This window comes from Aethalodelphis obliquidens, unplaced genomic scaffold (assembly GCF_003676395.1).
Source record: "Aethalodelphis obliquidens isolate GAN/ISIS:26980383/991018 unplaced genomic scaffold, ASM367639v1 scaffold1, whole genome shotgun sequence".
NCBI lineage: Eukaryota > Metazoa > Chordata > Mammalia > Artiodactyla > Delphinidae > Aethalodelphis > Aethalodelphis obliquidens.
In genome coordinates this window covers 56148950-56165403 of record NW_020837945.1, presented here as the reverse complement: position 1 = coordinate 56165403, position 16454 = coordinate 56148950, and the positions used below count along the sequence as shown (strand labels likewise).

At 41.7% G+C, this 16454-nt stretch overlaps 1 pseudogene; it reads left to right on the top strand.

Annotated features, from left to right (window-relative positions):
• The first annotated feature begins 10209 nt into the window (after window positions 1-10209).
• On the top strand, window positions 10210-16163 carry LOC113626869 (inosine-5'-monophosphate dehydrogenase 1-like; annotated as a pseudogene).
• Window positions 16164-16454: the final 291 nt, after the last annotated feature.

The window sequence follows — 16454 nt, the reverse complement described above, 5'->3', positions numbered from 1 at the left end:
ATTTCTTTGGCAGTCACAGCACCTATTTGAAAGAATATTCCCTTAGGCCCTCTTTTAAATTCTCACTGTATTTATTTCTTCTTCATTCAATAGCTGATCTTGTATGGGACCTTGTATAGAATTAATGCAGCCTCTTGGCCTGACTGTAGACCCAGGTCCCACTACTCTGATAAGAGCATCTCTTTGAAGGCATTAGTGTCCTCTCTCAGAACCTGCCACTGCCCCCTAGCAGCATAATGAACCCAGGCCTATTTACACTCGGGTCACTGATCTTTGCAGCTATGCAACAAGAGTATTTCCCAACAATTAGCCTGCAGCCCATTAATACTCTGTCTTTAGAAAATCCCCACAGAGAAAGAAAAAAATCACTCTGTTGAAGAAACTGGAATATTGAACTTGTTGCCTCTTTCTTTACCTACTGATTCAGAGTTATTCATTTCTTTGATGTTCATTGTACTATTGTTAATTCAAATATATCAAAAATAGTTTAATTAAAAGTGTGAGAACTGGCAGACCTTCAAGATGGCAGAGGAGTAAGATGTGGAGAACACCTTCCTCCCCACAAATACAGCAGAAATACATCTACATGTGGAATAACTACTACAGAACACCTACTGAGCGCTGGCAGAAGAAATCAAACAGCCCAAAAGGCAAGAAAACACCACGTATCTGGGTAGGGCAAAAGAAGAAAGAAAAAACAGAGACAAAATAACAGGGACAGGATCTGCCCCTCTGGGAGGGAGCCGTGAAGGAGGACAAGTTCCCACACACTAGGAAGCCCCTTCACTGGCAGACATGGGGTGTGGCAGGGGAGAAGCTTCGGAGCCACAGAGGAGAGCACAGCAACAGGGGTGCAGAGGGCAAAGCTGAGAGATTGCCGCACAGAGGATCAGTGATGACCAGCACTCACCAGCCCGAGAGGCTTGTCTACTCACCCACTGGGACGGACAGGGTCTGAGAGCTGAGGCTCTGGCTTTGGAGGTCAGATCCCAGGGAGAGGACTGGGGTTGGCTGTGTGAACACAGCCCGAAGGGGGCTAGTGCACCACAGCTAGCTGGGAGGGAGTCCGGGAGAAGGTCTGGACCTGCAGAAGAGGCAAGAGACCATTGCTTCAGGGTGTGCAAGGAGAGGGGATTAATAGCAACGCTTAAAGGAGATCCAGGGATAGGCGCAAGCTACGGCTATCAGTGCAGACACCAGAGACAGGCATGAGACATTAAGGCTGCTGATGCAGCCACCAAGAAACCTGTGTGCGAGCACAAGTCACTATCCACACCTCCCCTCCTGGGAGGCTGTGCAGCCTGCCACTGCAAGGGTCCTGTGATCCAGGGACAACTTCCCCAGGAGAACGCACGGTGCTCCTCAGGCTGGTGCAACGTCATGCCGGCCTCTACAGCAGCTGGCTTGCCCCGCATTCCAAACCCCTCCCTCCCCCGGCCTGAGTGAGCCAGAGCCCCCTAATCAGCTGCTACTTTCTCCCGTTGTGGAGCACAGGCTCCGGATGCGCAGGCTCAGTGGCCATGGCTCACGGGCCTAGCCGCTCCGCGGCATGTGGGATCTTCCCAAACAGGGGCACAAACCCGCGTCCCCTGCATCGGCAGGCGGACTCTCAACCACTGCGCAACCAGGGAAGCCCAGCTGCTACTTTAAGCCTGTCCTGTCTGAGAGAAGAACAGATACCCTCAGGCGACCTACATGCAGACGCAGGGCCAAATCCAAAGCTGAACCCCAGGAGCTGTGCTAACAAAGAAGAGAAAGGGAAATCTCTCCCAGCAGCCTCAGGAGCAGCAGATTAAATCTCCACAATCAACTTGACACTTGACGTACCCTGCATCTCTGGAATACCTGAAAAGACAATGAATCATCCCAAAACTGAGGCGGTGGACTTTGGAGGAACTGAAGACTTGGGGTTTGCTTTCTGCATCTAATTTGTTTCTGGTTTCTGGTTATCTTAGTTTAGTGTTTAGAGTTTATTATCATTGGTAGATTTGTTTATTGATTCGGTTACTCTCTTCCTTTTTTTAATATATAGATATATTTTTTTTCATTTTTCTCTTTTTGTGAGTGTGTGATTTTGTCCGTATAGCTTTGCTTTTACCATTTGTCCTAGAGTTCTGTCTATCTTTTTGGTTTTTTATTTTAGCATAGTTTTTAGCACTTGTTATCATTGGTGGATTTGTTTATTGGTTTGGTTGCTCTCTTCTTTCTCTTTTTTATGACTTTTAAATTTTTTTAATAATATACATATTTATTATTTTAATAACTTTATTTTATTATTTTTTTCGGTCTTTTTTTTTCTCCCTTTTCTTCTGAGCCATGTGGCTGGCAGGGTCTTGGTGCTCCAGCTGGGTGTCACACATGTGCCTCTGAGGTGGGAGAGCTGAGTTCAGGACACTGGTCCACCGGAGACCTCCTGGTTCCACATAATATCAAACGGCAAAAGTTCTCCCAGAGATCTCCATTGCAACACAAAGACCCAGCTCCAGTCAACAACCAGCAAGATACAGTGCTCGACACCCTATGCCAAACAACTAGCAAGACAGGAACACAACCCCACCCATTAGCAGAGAGGCTGCCTAAAGCATAATAAGGTCACAGACCCCCAAAACACACCACCGGACATGGTCTTGCCCACCACAAAGACAAGATCCAGGCTCATCCACCAGAACACAGGCACCAGTCCCCTCCACCAGGAAGCCTACACAACACACTGAACCAACCTTATCCAGTGGGGGCAGACACCAAAAAGAACGGGAACTATGAACCTGCAGCCTGCGAAAAGGAAACCCCAAACATGGTAAGTTAAGCAAAATGAGAAGGCAGAGAAACACACTACAGATGAAGGATCAAGGTAAAAACCCACCAGACCAAACAAATGAAGAAGAAATAGGCAGCCTACCTGAGAAAGAATTCAGAATAATGATAGTACAGTTGATCCAAAATCTTGGAAATAGAATGGACAAAATAGAAGAAATGTTTAACAAGGACCTAGAAGAACTAAAGAGCAAACAGACAATGATGAACAACACAATAAAAGAAATTAAAAATTCTCTAGAAGAAATCAATAGCAGAATAACTGAGGCAGAAGAACAGATAAGTGACCTGTAAGATAAAATAGTGGAAATAACTACCACAGAGCAGAATAAAGAAAAAAGAATGAAAAGAATTGAGGACAGTCTCAGAGACTTCTGGACAACAATAAACATACCAACATTCGAATTATAGGGGTTCCAGAAGAAGAAGAGAAAAAGAAAGGGACTGAGAAAATATTTGAAGAGATTATAGTTGAAAACTTCCCTAATATGGGAAAGGAAATAGTGAGTCAAGTCCAGGAAGCACACAGAGTCCCATACAGGATAAATCCAAGGAGAGACACACCAAGACCCATATTATTCAAACTATCAAAAATTAAATACAAAGAAAATATATTAAAAGCAGCCAGGGAAAACAACAAATAACATACAAGGGAATCCCCATAAGGTAAACAGCTGATCTTTCAACAGAAGCTCTGCAAGCCAGAAGGCAGTGGCAGGACATATTTAAAGTGATAAAAGGGGAAAGCCTACAACCAAGATTACTCTACCCAGCAAGGATCTCATTCAGATTCGAAGGAGAAATTAAAACCTTTACAGACAAGTGAAAGCTAAGAGAATTAAACATCACCAAACCAGCTTTACAACAAAGGCTAAAGGAACTTCTCTAGGCCTACAAGACTTACAATAACAAACCCAAAGACCTACAATAACAAGAGAAGTAAAACACCTACAATAAATAAAACCCAAAACAATTAAGAAAATAGTAAAAGGAACATACATATTGATAACTACCTTAAATGGATTAAATGCTTCAACCAAAAGACACAGACTGGCTGAATGGATACAAAAACAAGACCCATATGTATGCTGTCTACAAGAGGCCCACTTCAGACCTAGGGACACATACAAACTGAAAGTGAGGTGATGGGAAAAGATATTCCATGCAAATGGAAAACAAAACACAGCTAGAGTAGCAATTCTCATATAAGACAAAATAGACTTTAAAATAAAGACTACTAGAAGAGACAAAGAAGGACACTACAAAATGATCAAATGATCAATCCAAGAAGAAGATATAACAATTGTAAATATTTATGCACCCAACATAGGAGCACCTCAATACATAAGGCAAATACTAACAACCATACAAGGGGAAATCGACAGTAACACAATCTTAATAGGGGATTTTAACACCCCACTTTCACCAATGGACAGATCATCCAAAATGAAAATAAATAAGGAAACACAAGCTTTAAATGACACATTAAACAAGATGGACTTAATTGATATTTATAGGATATTCCTACCAAAAACAGTAGAATACACATTCTTCTCAGGTGCTCATGGAACATTCTCCAGGATAGATCATATCTTGGGTCACAAATCAAGCCTTGGTAAAATTAAGAAAATTGAAATTGTTTCAAGTATATATATATATTTTTAAATAAATTTATTTATTTATTTTTGCCTACGTTGGTTCTTCACTGATGTGCGCGGGTTTTCTCTGGTTGTGGATAGCAGGGGCTACTCTTCGTTGTGGTGCACAGGCTACTCACTGAAGTGGCTTCTCTTGGTGTGGAGCATGGGCTCTAGGCTCATGGGCTTCAGTAGTTGCATCATGCAGGCTCAGTAGTTGTGGTGCAAGGGCTTAGTTTCTCTGTGGCATGTGGGATCTTCCCAGACCAGGGATTGAAACCATGCCCCCTGCATTGGCAGGCAGATTCTTAACCACTGGGTCAACAGGGATGTCCCAATCAAGTATCTTTTCCAACCACAACACTTAAAGACAAGATAACACTTACAGGAAAAAATCTGTAAAAAATACAAACACATGGAGGCTAAACAATACAGTACTAAATAACCAAGAGATCACTGAAGAAATCAAAGAGGAAATCAAAAAATACCTAGAAACAAAAGACAACGAAAACATGATAACCCAAAACATATGAGATGCAACAAAAGCAGTTCTAAGATGGAAGATTATAGCAATACAATCCTACCTCAAGGAACAAGAAATATCTCAATAAACAACCTAACTTTACAACTAAAGCAATTAGAGAAAAAGAAAAAAAAAACCCAAAGTTAGCAGAAGGAAAGAAATCATAAAGATCAGAACAGAAATAAATGAAAAAGAAATGAAGGAAATGATAGCAAAGGTCAATAAAACTGAAACCTGGATCTTAGAGAAGATAAACAAAATTGATAAACCATTAGCCAGACTCATCAAGAAAAAAAGGGAGAAAAATCAAAGCAATAGCATTAGAAATGAAAAAGGAGAAGGGACAACTGACACTGCAGAAATACAAAGGATCATGAGAGATTACTACAAGCAACAATATGCCAATAAAATGGACAACCTGGAAGAAATGGACAAATTCTTAGAAAAGCACAACCTTCCAAGACTGAACCAGGAAGAAATAGAAAATATAAACAGACCAATCACAAGCACTGAAATTGAAACTGTGATTAAAAATCTTCCAACAAACAAAAGTCCAGGACCAGATGGCTTTACAGATGAATTCTATCAAACATTTAGAGAAGAGCTTTCTAAAACTCATCCAAAATATAACAGAGGGAGGAACACTCCCAAACTCATTCTACGAGGCCACCATCACCCAGATCCCAAAACCAGACAAAGGTGTCACAAAGAAAGAAAACTACAGGCCAATATCACTGATGAACATAGATGCAAAAATCCTCAACAAAATACTAGCAAACAGAATCCAACAGCACATTAAAAGGATCATACACCATAATCAAGTGGGGTTTATCCCAGGAGGCAAGGATTCCTCAATATACCCAAAACAATCAATATGATAAACCATATTAACAAGTTGAAGGAGAAAAACCATATGATCATCTCAACAGATGCAGAAAAAACTTTCAACAAAATTCAACACCCAATTATGGTAAAAACCCTCTGGAAAGTAGTCATAGAGGGAATTTACCTCAACATAATAAAGCCCATATATGACAAACCCACAGCCAGAATCATTCTCTATGGTGAAAAACTGAAATCATTTCCTCTAGGATCAGGAAAAACACAAGGTTGTCCTCTCTCACCATTATTATTCAACACTGCTTTGGAAGTTTTAGCCACAGCAATCAGAGAAGAAAAAGAAATAAAAGGAATCCAAATCGGAAAAGAAGAAGTAAAGCTGTCACTTTTTGCAGATGATATTACACAATACATAGAGAAACCTAAAACTGCTACCAGAAAACTACTAGAGCTAATCAATGAATTTGGTAAAGTTGCAGGATACAAAAGTAATGCACAGAAATCTCTTGCATTCCTATATACTAATGATGAAAACTCTAAAAGAGAAATTAAGGAAACACTCCCTTTTTCCATTGCATCAAAAAGAATAAAATACCTAGGAATAAACCTACCTAAGGAGACAAAAGACTTGTATGTAGAAAATTATAAGACAATGATGAAAGAAATTGAACACGATACAAACAGATGGAGAGAAATACCATGTTTTTGGATTGGAAAAATCAACATTGTGAAAATGACTATACTACCCACAGCAATCTACAGAGTCAATGCAATACCTATCAAACTACCAATGGCATTTTTCACAGAACTAGAACAAAAAATTTCACAATTTGGGTGGAAACACAAAAGACCCCGAATAGCCAAAGCAATCTTGAGAAAGAAAAACAGAGCTGGAGGAATCAAGCTCCCTGACTTCAGACTACAAAGCAAAGCTACAGTAATCAAGACAGTATGATACTGGCACAAAAACAGAAATATAGAACAATGGAACAGGATAGAAAGCCCAGAGATAAACCCACGCACATATGGTCACTTTATCTTTGATACAGGAGGCAAGAATATACAATGGAGAAAAGACAGCCTATTCAGTAAGTGGTCCTGGGGAAATTGGAGAGCTACATGTAAAAGAAGGAAATTAGAACACTCCCTAACACCATACACAAAAATAAACTCAAAATGGATTAAAGACCTAAATGTAAGGCCAGACACTAACAAACTCTTAGAGGAAAACATAGGCAGAACACTCTATGACATAAATCATAGTAAGATCCTTTTTGACCCACCTCCTAGAAAAATGGATATAAAAATATATATATAAGCAAATGGGAACTAATGAAACTTAAAAGCTTTTGCACAGCAAAGGAAACCATAAACAAGATGTAAAGACAACCCTCAGAATGGTAGAAAGTATTTGCAAATGAAGCAACTGACAAAGGATTAATCTCCAAAATTTACAAGCAACTCATGCAGCTCAATATCAAACAAACAAACAACCCAACCCAGAAATTGGCAGTTAACCTAAATAGACCTTTCTCCAAAGACGATATACAGATCGTCAACAAACACATGAAATAATGCTAAACATCACTAATCATTAGAGAAATGCAAATCAAAATTACAATGAGGTATCACCTCACACCAGTCAGAATGGCCACCATCAAAAAATCTATAAACAATAAATGCTGGAGAGGGTGTGGAGAAAAGGGTACCCTCTAGTACCATTGGTGGGAATGTAAATTGATATAGTCACTATGGAGAACAGTATGGATGTTCCTTGAAAAACTAAAAATAGAACTACCATACAACCCAGCAATCCCACTACTGGGCATATACCCTGAGAATTCCATATTTCAAAAAGAGTCATGTACCACAATGTTCATTGCAGCTCTATTTACAATAGCCAGGACATGGAAGCAACCTAAGTGTCCATCGACAGACGAATGGATATAGAAGATGTGGCACATATATACAATGGAATATTACCCAGACATAAAAGGGAATGAAACTGGGGCATTTGTAGAGATGTGGATGGGCCTAGAGACTGTCATACAGAGTGAAGTAAGTCAGAAAGAGAAAAGCAAATATCGTATATTAACACATGTATGTGGAACCTAGAAAAATGGTACAGATGAACCGGTTTGCAGGGCAAAAATAGAGACACAGATGTAGAGAACAAACGTATCGACACCAAGGGGGGAAAGTGGCGGGGAGGTGGTGGTGGTGTGATGAATTGGGAGATTGGGATTGACATGTATACACTGATGTGTGTAAAATGTATAACTAATAAGAACCTGCTGTATAAAAAAGTAAATTAAATTCTAAAATTTTTTTAAAAAATCATTCTGAAGAACTAAGGGCAGGACAGTAATAAAGAGGCAGACATAGAGAATGGACTTGAGGACACAGGGAGTAGAAGGGTAATCTGGGACAAAGTTAGAGAGTGGCATGGACATATATACACTGCCAAATGTGAAATAGATAGCTAGTGGGAAGCAGCTGCATAGCACAGGGAGATCAGCTCAGTGCTTTGTGACCACCTAGAGTGGTCGGATAGGGAAGGTGGGAGGGAGACACAAGAGGGAGGAGATGTGGGGATATATGTATATGTATAGCTGATTCACTTTGATATAATGCAGAAACTAACACACCACTGTAAAGCAATTATACTCCAATAAAGATGTTAAAAAACAAAAAAAAATGAGCCAACAAGATAGTTCATGCCATAAAAAAAAAAGTAAGAACCCATAGGATAAAACCAGTGGACCAATGCATTTTTTAATTAGTAAGAAATAAATATTTCCATAAGAATTTCAGTATGTTTAGCTATTAAATGTGCACTCCATGAAGAAACACACAAACATATTATATAGTCTTTGAACATTAAAATGATACTTAGAATTTAAGTTTTTATATGCTTTATGTTTCACATTTATTAAAGAATAAAGTCAACTTTCTCTATATTTCTCTCCTGAAGTAACTTTCATTTTGTCAGAAGTTCAATTATTATGGCACACAGTCCCTACTTTGGTGTTATAAACTGGGCTTTTCAATCTATATTCCAGCTCTAGTTTGACCTTAAGCTATAGTAACGTTTTTCCCTCCGTACACAAGGATTTGTTTCTATTATATACCAGTAGCACCCAGGCCTCTAACTGCCTCCCTGAAGACAACTTATAATACCCTAAAAATCACCCCTACTAAAATAATCAGGAGACCAAAGCAAAATAAGCACATTTGCCATTGTTTTTCAGTATTATTGAATCCTTAACATAGCCCTGAAAAAGTTTTAGTAAACATGCTTTTTTGCAGTAGTTGACAATTTTAGAGAAAAAGAAATGCTCCCCACCCCACTACCATCCTCCTTTGTTAATAGAGAGCTTTTGGTTTTGCTTTTGTTTCTTTTACTTGCTTATGTTATTTATTTGCTTTGTTTTTATTTTCTTATAAGAATTTTGAATATCTTTCATTCTGATTATACATTAGATCTTAACTTTCTCAAATTTTAATCAAAATGCTATTTTTGGTGTTATTTTAATTATAAACAAACTCTTACTCCTTGGCCTGTTTTCTACCAAAGTGAAACAAGTTGTGGCATTTAATATTTAATTTAAAAGTAACTTGGGGCTTCCCCGGTGGCGCAGTGGTTGAGAGTCTGCCTGCCGATGCAGGGGACACGGGTTCGTGCCCCGGTCTGGGAAGATCCCACATGCCGCGGAGTGGCTGGGCCCATGAGCCATGGCCGCTGAGCCTGCGCGTCCGGAGCCTGTGCTCCGCAACGGGAGAGGCCACAACAGTGAGAGGCCCGCGTACCGCAAAAAAAAGTACCTTGAACTACATTGTATACCTTTAAACTGGTTTCTCACTCTCCCAGTTAGCAACACATCTTGCTTGAACATTGTGATTCTCAACTCACAAAAATAAAGTCCTAAAAAGATATTTTCCCAGTTACCCAAATATTTATTCTATATTTAATTCATTTTTTCAACAAATATTTCTTGAATAATTATCATATGCAAGGCACCATGCTAAGCACTGGTCATTCTGGGACAAAAATTAACGTGGTGCCCTCCTCTCAGAGTTTACAAGCCAATGAGAAAGAGAAAGAATAGTCAAGATAACTAATAAATAAATATAAATTTTCAAACTGTAAAAATTTCTGTGGGGGGAATTTCAGTGACAGAAAAGTGGGGACTTAACACAAATGAAAGTATTAGAAAGTGGTGCTGATCGGGTATCACTTGAACTGAAACTGAAGGGATGGAAAGGAGTTAGTCATTGAAAACAGGAAGTAAAAGAGCTTCAGGAAAAGAGAGTCATCTGTACAAATAGATGTCCCCAGTGTGGATGACAGCTGGGCATCTCTGAAACATTAAAGATGTCCAGGTTGATAGGGACATGGTAGTCAAGGAACGAGGAGATAAGGTTGAAGAGGTAAGCAGGGAGTCTGTAATTTATTATAAAGGATTCAGATTTTTTTTCTCCCCTAAGTACAAAGTAAACCTTCGGAAAATGTTTTAAGTTGGGAAGTGACATAACCAGATTCACACATCCAGATATAAAGATGTAGATATGTACACATACATACATATATTAAATTTTTAATCACTATACTTGTTCTTTGGTAATGGATTGGAGATAGACAACTATGGAAGCAGAGAGGCCTTTTGGGAGACTATTCTAGAAGTTCTGCTGAGAGATCATGGGCACTTGGACAAGGATGGTGGCAGTAGGGATGGGAGGAATAGACCAAATTCAATAGATATTTTGGAGGCAAAAATTAAAGAAATTTCTGAGAGATTGGATGTGGAAGATGAGGGAGAGAAAGGAAACAAGGGACACTGTATCTTTCATCCACTTGGATCGGAAGAGATTGAGTGACTATGAGGCTGAGCCTTAAAAATTTAAAAAGAAGTATGTAGAGTCTGGAGTTGTAGAAGGAAAAGCAGCTGTCCTTTAGCAAAAGAAATGTTCTCCTAATGTCTGCATTAAATACAAGGTGAAAATCAGTAACAAGAGCCTTCTTAGTTTGAATTTGCACCTTAGCACCCAAGTTTGCAGTTCCTTCAGCCACTCTTAATGATTTAAAGAACCTTGGGAATTCCCTGGTGGTCCAGTGGTTAGGACTCGGCACTTTCACTGCCAGGTCCAGGTTCAATCTCTGGTTGGGGAACTAACATCTCACAAGCCACAGGGTGCAGCCAAAAAACTAAAAAAAAAAATAAAGAACGTTTACACAACTCTGATATCAAGAGTCATGGCTACCCAAAAGGTAAGGAAGTGCTTAAAAAAGGTTGGGGACAAAAAAAAAAAAAAAAAAAGGATGGGGACATGTCAAAAGAACAAATGAGGCTCTGCAGCAAATGTGCCCTTTCTTTTTTTAAGTTAGAGTTGATATGGTTAACATAATATGACTTCCCAAGGATGCCCACATCCTAATCCCTGTGAATATGTTGCTTTACATGATAAAAGTGATTTTTCAGATGTGATTAAGTTAAGCATCTTGACAGTGGGAGATTATCCTGGATTATGCATGTGGGCCCAACATAATCACAAAGGCTTTTTAAGAGGAAGGCAGGAGGGTCAGGATCAGAGAGGAGATATGACAACAGAGGCAGAGGTAGGATTGATGCAGGGCCACAAGCCAAGGATTGTGGTCAGCCTTTAGAAGCTAGAAAAGACAATAAAACCAATTCTCCCCAAGAGCATCCAGAAGGAACGCAAGCCTCCTGATGCCTTGATTTTAGCCCAAGATTAATTTTTGGACATCTGACCTCCCGAACTGTAAGAGAATAAATGTGTGTTGCTTTAAGCCACTGAGTTTGGGATACTTTGTTACAGAAGCAATAGGAAAGAAAGCAGTTAGCTTTCTGGCACATGACTGAAAGCCTCCTAATCCTACGAACAATTCAAAACCAGGTATGCAGTAAGGAGATCGACCTCCTGGATAGATCCCCACGCTCACGAAAAAATACAGAGCCTCTGGAGTGAGGTTATTAAAAATGTGATTGCAGTTTCAAATTTGATTTTTAAATGGAATCGAGATTGACTTTTTTTTTTTTTTTTTTGGGTTTGTGGGCCCCTCACTGTTGTGGCCTCTCCCGTTGCGCAGCACAGGCTCCGGACGCGCAGGCTCAGCGGCCATGGCTCACGAGCCCAGCCGCTCCGCGGCATGTGGGACTTTCCCAGACCGGGGCACGAACCCGTATCCCCTGCATCGGCAAGCGGACTCTCAACCACTGCGCCACCAGGGAAGCCCGAGATTGACTTTTGATGGTATAGTTATTTCGAGTATATTTGACCACCACAGAGCAATTGTTCATCCAAACAAAATAAAGGTGCTCCTATTGGAACAAATATAGATTTCCTGCAGATCTTGTTAAATATCTACATTGATAATCACCACAAAGTCAAAAATGTACAGAAGAAAACTCCTATAGGGCATTTACTAAAAATGTTAAGTTGATTAGAGGAATGTTTTAAGAGTATGAGGTCAATCAAGAATGTAAACTTTAGGGGCCTTGCCTGGTGGCACAGTGGTTGAGAGTCCGCCTGCCGATGCAGAGGAAACGGAGTCGTGCCCCGGTCCGGGAAGATCCCACATGCCACGGAGCGGCTGGGCCCGGTGAGCCATGGCCGCTGAGCCTGCGCGTCCGGAGCCTGTGCTCCGCAACAGGAGAGGCCACAGCAGTGAGAGGCCCGCATAACGCAAAAAAAAAAAAAAAAAAAAAGAATGTAAACTTTATAATGAATGACCTCAAGGTTGACTTTTAGTTTTCTTTTATGTTGACCTGTCCTTCAAAGGAAAGTGAGACAATTTTTTAGAGTAGAAAGAGGCAAGTGTTGGGAATATTGGGAAACAGTCTTCTAATAGAAGGAACATGAAGGGAAAAGTCAGTCATGTATCCATGGCTTGAAGGGAAAAGAGAGTAAATTAGAGAGAGAAGGACTGGAGTTGTACACCTCACAACCCTGCCCATGAGTCCTCTGCTTGGCCATCTGTCCCCTCCCTCAACTCTTATCTCAAATTTAATGTGGAAAATAAGAAAAAAAGGCCAAGAGGTAAAGAAGAAAAAAATAGCATGATGGAAGGATAATTCTACTTATTTTCAGCCACTTCAGTTTGGACAAGGCTGCCCTACCAAAGCACTCAATTGGTTGAAGGGGAAAAGTGAACAAAGGAAGAATCAACAGGACAGTAGAAGCATAAAAGATCAATTAGCTTCCTCATACAGTCTAGAAACAATGAATCTCAAAAGAATAATCCAGAAATATTCTTTTATTTGTTCATATAGCAGTATGTCCAGTTGTTACTATCCCAGATGCTGGGGACATGGGGAGGGGGAAGGTTGAGATTAGGGAGTAGACAAGCTAACCCTTCCCTGTGGGAACAGGGACCTGATCATTCTTATTCACTGCTGCATACCCAGCACCGAGACATAACAGGTGCTCAATAAACATGTGCTAAATGAAGAAGAAATACAGTGAAGTCAAGGCTAGCCATTCTTACAGAGAAAAGACAGAAAATGAAAGAGTTGATACAACACATGATACTAATCAAATCAATGATACAGGTAATATTTATCTTGGGGTAAGAGAGCAGAGAATTTTGCTGTTTCACACCTGAAATAGCAGTGTTTAGTAGCCATTCCCCTACAATACATGTTAGCCTAGCAGTTCTCACTGTATTGGGAGCATTGCTGGTATGTCAGTGCCTAAAACGGCACTGTCCAATACAGTAGCCATTAGTCACAGATGGCTATTCAGATTTAAACTAATTAACATTTAATTTAACTTAAAATTCTGTTACTCATTTGCATTAGGCACAGTTCAATAGCCACAGGAGCCTAGTGGCTACTATCATCATAGAAAATTCGATTGTACAGCCCTCTTCCACACCACGCTACATTAAAACATAAAAGTAGCCAGAATTTTATAAATGAGAGAAATAAGACATGGTGCATACATACATACATACACACACACACACACACACACACACACAGAGCTAAATCGTCCCATATCAACTCAGCATCTAGAGGAGGCAAATCAACTTTGTTTCTGATAAATCTCACATCCTCACAAATACAGCTGAACCTTGAACAACCCAGGTTTGAACTGCATGGGTCTACTTATATACAGATTTTTTTCAATAAATATATTGGAAAATTTCTTGGAGATTTGAGACAATTTGAAAAAAATTCATAGACAAACTATATAGCCTAAAATATCAAAAAATTAAGAAAAAATTAAGTATGTCACAAATGCATAAAATATATGTAGGAACTAGCCAATTTTATCATTTACTGCCATAAAATATACACATATCCATTATTAAAAAGTTAAAATTTATCAAAACTTATGCACATAAACACTTACAGATTATTAATTCATTAGTGTATGTGCTAGGCTACAATGAAGCAACTGTGTAAATTACTAGGCTACCATAAAGCAATCATAGAGCTGCTTCTTCGTTATCAATGCAAGAATCATTATACCTGTAAATAAATATGAATTTCTTTTTCACATTATTTTTTTTTCATTGTTTTTTTTTTGGTCGTGCCACATGGCATGCCTAATCTTAGTTCCCCGACCAGTGATCAAAAAAGTGCCCCTTGCAGTGGAAGCTCGGAGTCCTGACCACTCGACCACCAGGGAATACCAATTTATTTCATTTCTGATGTCTAGCATTAGTAGTACATATAACATCTACAGTTTTTTGTATCATTTAAGACAATAATGGGGGCTAAAGTCGACAAGATGCTAGCAGGGGGCATGAGGGTGGTTCAGACCTGACATGGCACGGGGCTCAGAGGCTCTGCTCCTCTCCCCACCGGCTGTGATGCTTCCCTGGGCGTGGCAGGCCCTTCCCTTTTCAGGGACCCCTCCTCACCCAGTTACATTCACTTTGCTCTCTTCACAGAGATTTACTGATTCTCTGAGGATTCATAGTCTTCACAGCTGATGAGGTGGACCTGATTTCAGCCCTGACTTGGAAGATCATGCTGAAGACGCCACTCATCTCCTCCCCCATGGACACTGTGACAGAGGCTGACGTGGCCATCGCAATGGCTCTGATGGGCGGTATCGGTTTCATTCACCAAAACTGCACTCCAGAGTTCCAGGCCAACGAGGTCGGAAGGTCAAGGAGTTTGAACAGGGCTTCATCACGGACCCTGTGGTGCTGAGACCCTCACACACCGTAGGCAAGGTGCTGGAGGCCAAGATCCAGCATGGCTTCTCTGGCATCCCCATCACTGAGACGGGCACCAGCAAGCTGGTGGGCGTCGTCACCTCCCAAGACACCGAGAAGGACCACACACCCTCCTCAGTGAGGTGATGACACCGTGTAATGAGCTGGTGGTGGATCTAGTGGGTATGACCCTGAAAGAGGCAAATGAGATCCTGCAGCACAGCAAGAAAAGGAAGCTGCCCATTGTTAATGATCAAGACGAGCTAGTGGCCATCATTGTCCGCACTGACCTGAAGAAGAACCAGGACTACCCTCTGGCCTCCAAGGATTCCCACAAGCAGCTGTTGTGTGGGGCGGCCATGGGTACCCATGAGGATGACAAATACCACCTGGATCTGCTCACCCAGGCGAGTGCTGACATCATAGTGCTGAACTCATCCCAAGGGGACTCTGTGTATCAGATCGCCATGGTGCACCACATCAAGCAGAAGTACCCCCACCTCCAGGTGACTGGGGAGAATGTGACAGCAGCTCAGGCCAAGAACCTGATTGACGCTGGTATGGACGGGCTGCATGTGGGCATGGGCTGTGGCTCCAACTGCATCACCCAAGAAGAAGTGATGGCCTGTCGTCGGCCCCAGGGCACTGCCACGTACAAGGCGGCTGAGTACACCCGGCGCTTCAGGGTGCCAGTCATAGTCGATGGTGGCATCCAGACCGTGGAGCATGTGGTCAAGGCCCTGGCCCCTGGAGCTTCCACAGTGATGATGGGCTCCCTGCTCGCCACCACCATGGAGGCCCCTGGAGAGCACTTCTTCTCGGATGGCGTGAGGCTCAAGAAGTACCAGGGCATGAGCTCGCTGGACGCCATGGAGAAGAGCAGCAGCAGCTAGAAGCGCTACTTCAGCGAGGAAGATAAGGTGAAGGTCACGCAGGGCGTCGCGCGCTCCATCCAGGACAAAGGCTCCATTCAGAAGTTCGTGCCCTACCTCACAGTGGGATCCAGCACGGCTGCCATGATTTTGGTGCCCGTAGCCTGTCTGTCCTGAGGTCCGTGATGTACTCAGGAGAGCTCAAGTTTGAGAAGCAGACCATGTCAGCTCAGATGAAGGGTGGTGTCCACGGCCTGCACTCTTATGAGAAGAGGCTGTACTGAGGACGGTGGTGGAGGCCAAGGCGGCAGAGGGTTTGTGTCCCAGGGTCCCTCTTTGGGCACAGCCTCCCTCCATAACTGAGGGAGTCCACAGATTTGCACTACTGGTTCCTCAGCTCCTTTCCAGGGAGAGAGGAGGGGAGGCCCTGAGGCTCTGTGGCCCCTCTCTGGGCTTCCGCCACAGGTTCAGGACTGCTCCCAGGCCGGGCTGCCCTGGGAGCCCCCCCAGGTTCCTCCTTCTTCAGTTCCCCTGAGCCCAGCCAGCCTGGGCTCTCAAGCCCTGCGCCTGCCTCAGGT